Genomic DNA, 8,653 nt, shown 5'->3' on the forward strand with positions numbered 1-8,653 from the left:
TTGCCCTGTTTGGTCTTTCGACTTAGTCAATGAGGACTGAAGGTTTTTAATAGCTTTTGCGGGTTTTAGGCTCAATAAGGCTTGACAAAGGCTTTTAAGAAATCAGAAGCTAAGTATGGAACACCAAGCATAGCATAAATTCATCAGTATTGTACAAATTGAGCCTCCATCATCATTAATCATCAAAATCATTGTTATATCAATCAGTATCAGTTTTTTCATCATCAGAATTATCAGACCCAGTCAGCCGAAGGTCGACATCTTGGAATCTCTCAACCACGTCAGCAGCAATCTTGTCAGCGGCTTTTTGCGCATCATTGATGAGATCAAGAGCAGCTTCTTCGCTCGTCCCGTCTGCAAAGCCATCAATGGCATCAATGTCAACTCTTGGATAAAGGGATTTGGTTATCGCCAACGCCAGACTTGCTCCCATACTTCCAGCCTCTTTGATGTTCTTGAAGTAAGTATCCGGAGCGACTCTCAGCTTGTCGAAGATTTCGGCAGCATCAAGTGTACTCGGATCGGCGTTATTGAAGAACATGGCTTGGATGATTGGAGTAGCGGCATTAGCGACTTTGTCCCTAGCCCCTTCAAGCCTATTGATCTTGTCAACTAAGACATCAAACTGTGCCTGGGACTTGATCTTGCGGTCTGCATTAACAGATTCACATTAATGAATCAGCATATAGAAGATAATGGCTTTTGAGGTATTGATTATTGGTACCTTCAACATCCTTTAAAGCTGAGTCCCTCTGTCTTTCCAGTTCTGCCTTGTCATTTTCCAGAGTTTGAATCTGCTTCTCCAGTTGAGATATCTTGGCAGCTTGCACTACATTGACTCTGGTTAATCAAGATTACAAAGATAACAACATAAGTTAGTTGGGCAGAGTTTGTGCGTACCTTTTGATGAGCCGCTCAGTTCAAAATTGGATTCCTGGAGCTCAGCAATCCGATCCCTCATATCATGTTCATTCTTCCTGGCAAGTTCTTTTGTCTCGTGCAGTTGATTCCTAGTGGCTTCGAGGGTCCCAAGATGAGGGACTAACCTCTCTAAGGTTGCCATTTTAGCTTCGTTCCTAAGATGAATCCTCTGCAAGACAGTTTAATTAGCGCTCGGACTAAATGGCAAACGAGATGGTTGAGATCAGGCGCCAAAGAGCTTACATTTACAATGCGGGTTGCCTGACCAAGCGCCTTTCTCAGTAGGCATAACTCTTCATCCTCTTTTTGCTTATTTATTACGATCCCTTGAGGCTGCATGTTGTCATCCCACCACTTGACCAGAATGGGAGGGCGCGAATCCTCAGCTGCTCGTATCCGGAGAATTTCTTCTTCAACACCAATCATTGGTCCTAATGTATCCACTGACAAAGGTTAGACAATTGATCAGATTCATTTGGATCAACACGATTTCAGGCAAGGTGTTTACCTGTGATGATTTCCGGACGGGGACGAGTCGACTCTTGCGCCTTAATGGGAGACCCTGGCATCGGGACGTTGCTGGCGTCTTGTCTAGGAGGGCTGTCTGACCAAGCTCCAACTTCTGGAATCTCTTGGCTTGGCCTAGAGTCCGACTGGTTTTCGGTCGGGGGCTCCTGATTAACTCCGTCCACAGCTTCGGCCGACTCATTCTCAGTCAGGGGTTGATCACCAGATCCTACATTATCGGTTGCTGGCTGGCTGTCACTCGGCTGATCCTCGTTAGTTGGCTCGATTCCTTTTAAGTTCGTTTCCCTGCTAGTCGGGTTAGAGTCTTTTCCAGAAGGATCTATATCAGATGGTTTCCTGCAAGTTTGGTTTGTCAGTATTTTTTCTGCACTGGGTGCACGTCAATGCAAGGGAGATCGTTATATGATTTGTACCTGGAAGACTTCCTGATCTTTGGCACAGGACGACTGGTGGTTTTCTTCCTTGGAGTAGCCTGCTTTGGCAGTTTCTTGGTTGCCTCTCGGTCCCCAGGCTTTCTAGCAGTATCGCTTTCGTCGTCACTCGACACCAACTTCCTTTTGCGTGAATCTGGCTGGCCGGCTGGATTGGAAGTATTTGGCCGGGCTTCAGAATGGATCTTGGGACCCCCGCTCCCTTGGCCGGTTTGGCAGTGGGGTGATTGGCATTGAATGACTGGGGGGGTCCGATTTCATCAAAGAAAATTCCTAGGCATGATATCCTTCATTGTTAATTGATTCAACAAAAAGACAAGACTATATTTTGTGAAAAGTTGAAATGTTTGATTACATACCGGTGGAGGAGGATTGAAAGCATTGAATGGCACGACTGGCAGCAAGTGCGAATAGCTGACGACGATAGCATTCGAGAAGATCTTGTACATCCTTTCCTTCATAACCTTAAAGTTAAGAGAGTCTGGATCTTCATGATTTGGATCATGTTTGCCGTCAAACTCAAAAGCTGTGCGGGACCTCTCTTTGATTGGAGCTAACCGGATTTTTATGAAGTGCCGAGTGATCTGTTCTGCCTGCAAACCTTGCTCTTTTAGCTTTATCATCCTCTCCATCAGTTCCACTGCTTGCGCAGCTTCATCTCCCATTGGCAGTGAGTTCCAAGTATCCCGATAAACGGGAGGAAGACAGGAGTATTCGGGGAGAGCAGGCTCAGGATTTTGGACATAGAACCAATTTGCGTGCCAACCTTTGTTTGAGGTCTTAAAGGGCATGGAGAAGTATTTTTGACTTAGTGTTCCCCGAAGTTGGAAACCAGCGCCTCCAACAACACATGGTTTGCTCTTGTTTGGCTGAGGCTTAAGGAAGAAGATGCGGCGGAACAAGGCAAAATGAGGCCTAATGCCCAGAAAAGCTTCGCAGGCATGAATAAAATTGGCAATATGCACTATGGAGTTTGGGTTCAGATGATGCAGGCTGATTCCATAGAAATTCACAATTCCCCGAAAAAATCTTGAGGTTGGAAGGGAGAAACCGCCATAGAAGAAATGAGCAAATACCACGATTTCATGAGTATCGGGGGTTGGGAATGCTTCACCGAATGCTGGTCGCCACCCGACGATCTCCTTCGCTGGAAGAACGCCGTGCGCCACCATCTCCTTCAGATTATCTTCCGTCACATCGGAGGGCGCCCACTGACTCTCGAAGCTTTCTCTTTCTTCCGCCATGAATGTGAGTTGGATGGTTTGATTTGGTCCGAGATACGGCTGGAAAGGGATGGGGAATCGGAGCGGTGGATGTGGGGAGAAATTTTGTGAAGTTTTTGAGGATGGATTGGAGCGGATTGATGAACCCTAGTTTGGCCGGCGCAGTTTTGTACTGTAGCAGAGAATGGGGATAATGGCGAGAGTCTCGGCGGGGAAGACGAAGAGACGTTTTATTTCACTTCGGTGCTTTTAGGGTATCGGGAGTGCTAACAGGCCTGGGCCTGCACAGTACTTCAGCCCAATTTTATTTCCAGCATGGCCCGTTGTGATCCTTAGGGACTTAGGCACTTTTTGCTTTGGCAATTTGTCCTATATTTCTATTAAGGCTTATGTGGAACTCATGGTAGGAAATAAGAATGACATACTTGTATAAAAAATTTTGTAAAACCAGGGAGTAGATCCAAGAAGGATACTAATCAAACCACCATGATCAAGTTTATGCACATGTGTGTGGAAAAGAATACATAGGTGGATGATGGGAAAATGGAAGAATATGACTCATTTTTGGTATGATCCTCCTCCTTATACTTTATTTGGAGAACATGGCTATTTTCTATATTATCTTATTCATCATGCTCAAGAATATTTTTTTTTGTTTCCTTCTTTTTTGAACATTATGATTTTCTAAAATCATTTCTTTTTTTAACTCATGTCTCATTTGGCATGGATAGAGGATGGAGAATCATAGTCATGTGAAGTCTTTATTTGGTGGATGGATGATAGTGGATGCTGACTTCCGGAGTAGAAGTATAGCATATGATGGTGGATAAAAATGTTTAGCTAAACATTCAGTGTACAGGGAGAGCAATATATGGTGGATGTGCACAAGATCTTGATGATGAGAACATGAAAGAAAAAAAAATCTAATAAGGGTCTAAACCATTTGACAAAACATAGAATGATACAAGCAGCATATGTATAAGGTTTATCATGAAGATCAACATATGGTTTTGGTAGGAATAAAACATTAATGATGAGTAGGCAAAGTTATACTTTTTTTAATATAATTTCCAAGAATTAAATAGAAAAAAGCAAGGGTCATATTGTCAGGCAATCATTCATTTACCAATTGCTTAGATGACATGTCTTCCTAATGATATATTTCACAAGCACAAGGTATCATACGAGAAATAAGGAGAATCCAAGACATTTGCATGCAAGTCATATATTCTAAAAACATTGAAGCTTATTTTAAAAGTTGAATTTATTTTTCAGATTTTCATGATAAGAATTATTAAACTCAAACTTTAGGGAGATGAGAGGATAAACATGCAAAATTTATCAACATAATACCTAAATAAGGTTAAACTAGCTAGAGCAACCGCGACAAGTGGGAAAATTTAAAACTTTTCCTTGCCATTCTAAAATAAAATAAAACTATAAGGTGAGAGCTTGCATTTGCCCATTTGCATGACTGTTTTGCTGCGATTGAGTCTTTTATGTGTTTTTCGATCTTAAACACATTTCATAATAGGATTCATACGCATCGTATTAACTTGAACCAAAATTATTAGAATAGAGAACCTTATATATAAATATTGAGAATCGCTTCTTAAAATTTTATACAACTCACAAAATTTCACATTTCATCCTAACCTAGTGTTGGTATTTCTTAACGACATTACTAGAAATATTTAATCCTAGCAATGGCGTAGAAATAGTTCTGGTATAATTATGGTTATAGAAGTAATCTGCAAGCGCACGGATATACCATTGTAGTATTTCACCCGGAAGTATTCCAAGGTATCGTATTTATTTAGTCGCAAGTGAAGATTGTGAAAGAGAGAACCATGCTAATATATACATATATATATATATATATATATATATATATATATATATATATATATATATATATATATATATATATATATATATATATATATATATATATATATATATATATATATATATTACTTGCGTTCGTGGCAGAAAATCACTTCGTGATTCACGCGGCGAACTTTTCTCAATTAGTGCCAATATTGGAATATATTGGCACACATTAGTGCGATGTTTTTGACCGGAATGAAAAAGTTCAAAAAGCACCAAAACATGATTTTTGGACATATTGGAGTGTATTGGGTGTGTTCGTGGCAAAAAATCACTTCGTGATTCATGCGGCGAACTTTTGTCAATTAATGCCAATATTGGAATATATTGCCACACATGGGTGCAATGTTTTTGACCGGAATGAAAAAGTTCAAAAAGCACCAAAGCATGATTTTTGGATATATTGGAGTGTATTGGGTGCGTTCGTGGCAAAAAATCACTCCGTGATTCACGCGGCGAACTTTCGTCATTTAATGCCAATATTGGCATATAGTGGAATAGATGGGTGCGATGTTTTTGACCGGAATGAAAAAGTTCAAAAAGCACCAAAACATGATTTTTAGACATATTGGAGTGTATTGGGTGCGTTCGTGGCAAAAAATCACTTCGTGATTTGCGCGGCGAACTTTTGTCAATTAATGCCAATATTGGCACACATGGGTACAATGTTTTTGACCGGAATGAAAAAGATCAAAAAGCACCAAAGCATGATTTTTAGACATATTGGAGTGTATTGGATGCGTTCTTGGCAAAAAATCACTTCGTGATTCGCGCGGCTAACTTTTGTCAATTAATGCCAATATTGGCATATAGTGGCATACATGGGTGCGATGTTTTTGACCAGAATGAAAAAGTTCAAAAAACACCAAAACGTGATTTTTGGACATATTGGAGTGTATTGGGTGCGTTCATGGCAAAAAATGACTTCGTGATTAGCGCGACGAACTTTTCTCAAGTAATGCCAATATTAGAACACATGGGTGCGAAGTTTTGACCAGAATGAAAAAGTTCAAAAAGCACTAAAATATGATTTTTGAACGTATTGGAGTGTATTGTGTGCGTTCGTGGCAAAAAAATCACTTCGTGATTCGCGCGGTGAACTTTTCTTAATTAATGCCAATATTGGCATATAGTGGCATACATGGGTGCGATGTTTTTGACCGGAATGAAAAAGTTTGAAAAACACCAAAACATAATTTTTGGACATATTGGGAGCGTTCTTGGCAAAAAATCACTTCATGATTTGCGTGGCGAACTTTTGTTAATTAATGTCAATAGTGGCACACGTAGATGCGATGTTTTTGACCGGAATGAAAATGTTCAAAAAGCACCAAAACAAGATTTTTGGACATATTGGAGTGTATTGGGTGCGTTCGTGGCAAAAAATCACTTCGTGATTCGCGCGGCGAACTTTTGTCAATTAATGCCAATATTGGAATATATTGCCACACATGGGTGCAATATTTTTGACCGGAATGAAAAAGTTTAAAAAGCACCAAAGCATGATTTTTGGACATATTGGAGTGTATTGGGTGCGTTCGTGGCAAAAAATCACTCCGTGATTCGTGCAGCGAACTTTCGTCATTTAATGCCAATATTGGCATATAGTGGCATAGAAGGGTGCGATGTTTTTGACCGGAATGAAAAAGTTCAAAAAGCAGCAAAGCATGATTTTTGGATATATTGGAGTGTATTGGTTGCGTTCATGGAAAAAAATCACTTCGTGATTCGTGCGGCGAACTTTTGTCAATTAATGCCAATATTGGAACACACGGTGGCATCATGCATGGCACGGTGACATGCCGGTGGATTTTGTCTTGTGGGTACAGTTGTGCACCTCTTTCTAGAGTAAAACTATTTGAATAGTCGTGCCTACGAATATGTGTGTTCAACCAGATTCACCGTGATTAGTCTCACCCCTTGTTTCGCTTAATGGAACTGGTTAGTTCAGGTGGTGGATTGTGTCTGTTTCAACGTGGTGTAGCGTTAAGCAGTGATTGGTTAATATTGATTAATTACTACAACTGTTTTACTGCTTTCAACTACCTTTTTAAATGCCTGCTATATGCAAATGAACCCTTAGCCTCCTTTTTAAATTCCCGAATGGAATTCCAAGCAGAATGTGCATTAAAATCCCTGTCCCGGACCGGCCAGGGTACACAAACGATAAAGTTGACATACAGATCCACGTCTTACAAACATTATAAAAGTCTTACATAAATGCAGCAGAAAATAAAAGGATAACTGGAGCTAAGCCTTGACTTGGATTGCAGCGGGGAACATCACTCCACAGGCATCCTTGATGGCACGGACGAAGCCTACTCCTCTGGAAAACCACCATCGGAAGCATACTCGAACTCTGGGGTTGGGAGATAGAGCAAGACTGAGTACTACCCACTGTACTCAGCAAGTCACACCGGAGCAGAGGGTATGATGCAGTATATAACCAAAGATGGCTAAAGGAGTTCATTTGCATAAAGCTAGCATCTATAAACAGTAGTTGAAAGCGGTAAAACAGTTGTAGTAATTAACCAATATTAAACCAATCACTGCTCAACGCTACACCATGTTGAGACAGGACCAAACCACCACTTGCGCTAATCAGTTCCATTAAGCTAAGCTAGGGTGAGACTAATCACGGTGAATCTGGTTGACCGCCAATAACCACGGGCACAGTCTGATTAGAGGTGTACAACTGTACCCACAAGACACAGTCCCACGACACGTTCCTGTGCGCCGGCATGCCACCACGATATACTGGAAAGATGCCGTGACAGGACCCTTCGCATAACCCCTCTAACCAAGCACACCACACCTCAGGTTTTACCCCCAGTCCTCAAAAGGCAGCGGGCAGTCCCCTCTCGTGCCTAGGTGAATCCGGAAGCGACAAAGGCCGTCGCAGGGCCCATCCCACTCCATCACGCCCACCCTTGCCTAGATGCGTTGGCTAGAGGAAAGCTACACTACAAGCCTAGCTGTTGCCCACGCTGGCTTGTGGTAAGTACGAGGAATTCTTCCAGGGTTTCGCACGAACCGGTCCTTAATTGCCATGGGCACGACCATCAAAACCATGCACCCACAGCCCACCATTTAATGTATTTTAATCAACCAACACCATAGCGGTGGGACTAATCTAATATCATACTAGAGTCCAGAGTCTATGCATTAATGTGACTCCCCCATTGTGTACTAGTTGATCTAAGCATGGCTAAGCAATTCCTAATCCCACATCTAGTCATGTTACAACCCAAGCTAGCAAAGGAATAAGATAAACAAATAGTATGGCTGAGACAGTAGGTAAACATCCCATAGTAACATTATAAAACAATGCAATATTTAAAGAAAACAATAGAGCATTTGCAATATGGGATCAATATATTCAAGTGACAAGCATGACTTGCCTTGCTCTGTGGCTGGAGGGACCTCGGCGACTATCTCAAAGTACACCGGAGCGTCGGGAGAGCCGAAATCTAAGCAACCAAAGCAAACAGGCTATAAGACTACTGAAACAGAGAACAAAACCATTTTTAATGGATTCTTTGCATTTTTCTTGATTTACTGAGACTTGAATGGGCTTAAATGGAGCACGGATGAATTTTCCATGAATTTTAGAAGATTCACTGTGTTTTTACTATAACAGAAAAAATCCTTAATTGATTT

The 8,653-nt window shown here is 41.3% G+C and overlaps 1 pseudogene; it reads right to left on the reverse strand.

Annotated features, from left to right (window-relative positions):
* LOC9271751 (receptor-like serine/threonine-protein kinase SD1-8) overlaps window positions 1-3,124 on the reverse strand; it is a 49,187-nt pseudogene extending 46,063 nt beyond the window's left edge.
* Between the last annotated feature and the right edge of the window lie 5,529 nt (window positions 3,125-8,653).

The sequence above is a fragment of the Oryza sativa genome, chromosome 7 (genome assembly GCF_034140825.1).
Source record: "Oryza sativa Japonica Group chromosome 7, ASM3414082v1".
In the NCBI taxonomy this organism is placed as follows: Eukaryota; Viridiplantae; Streptophyta; class Magnoliopsida; order Poales; family Poaceae; genus Oryza; species Oryza sativa.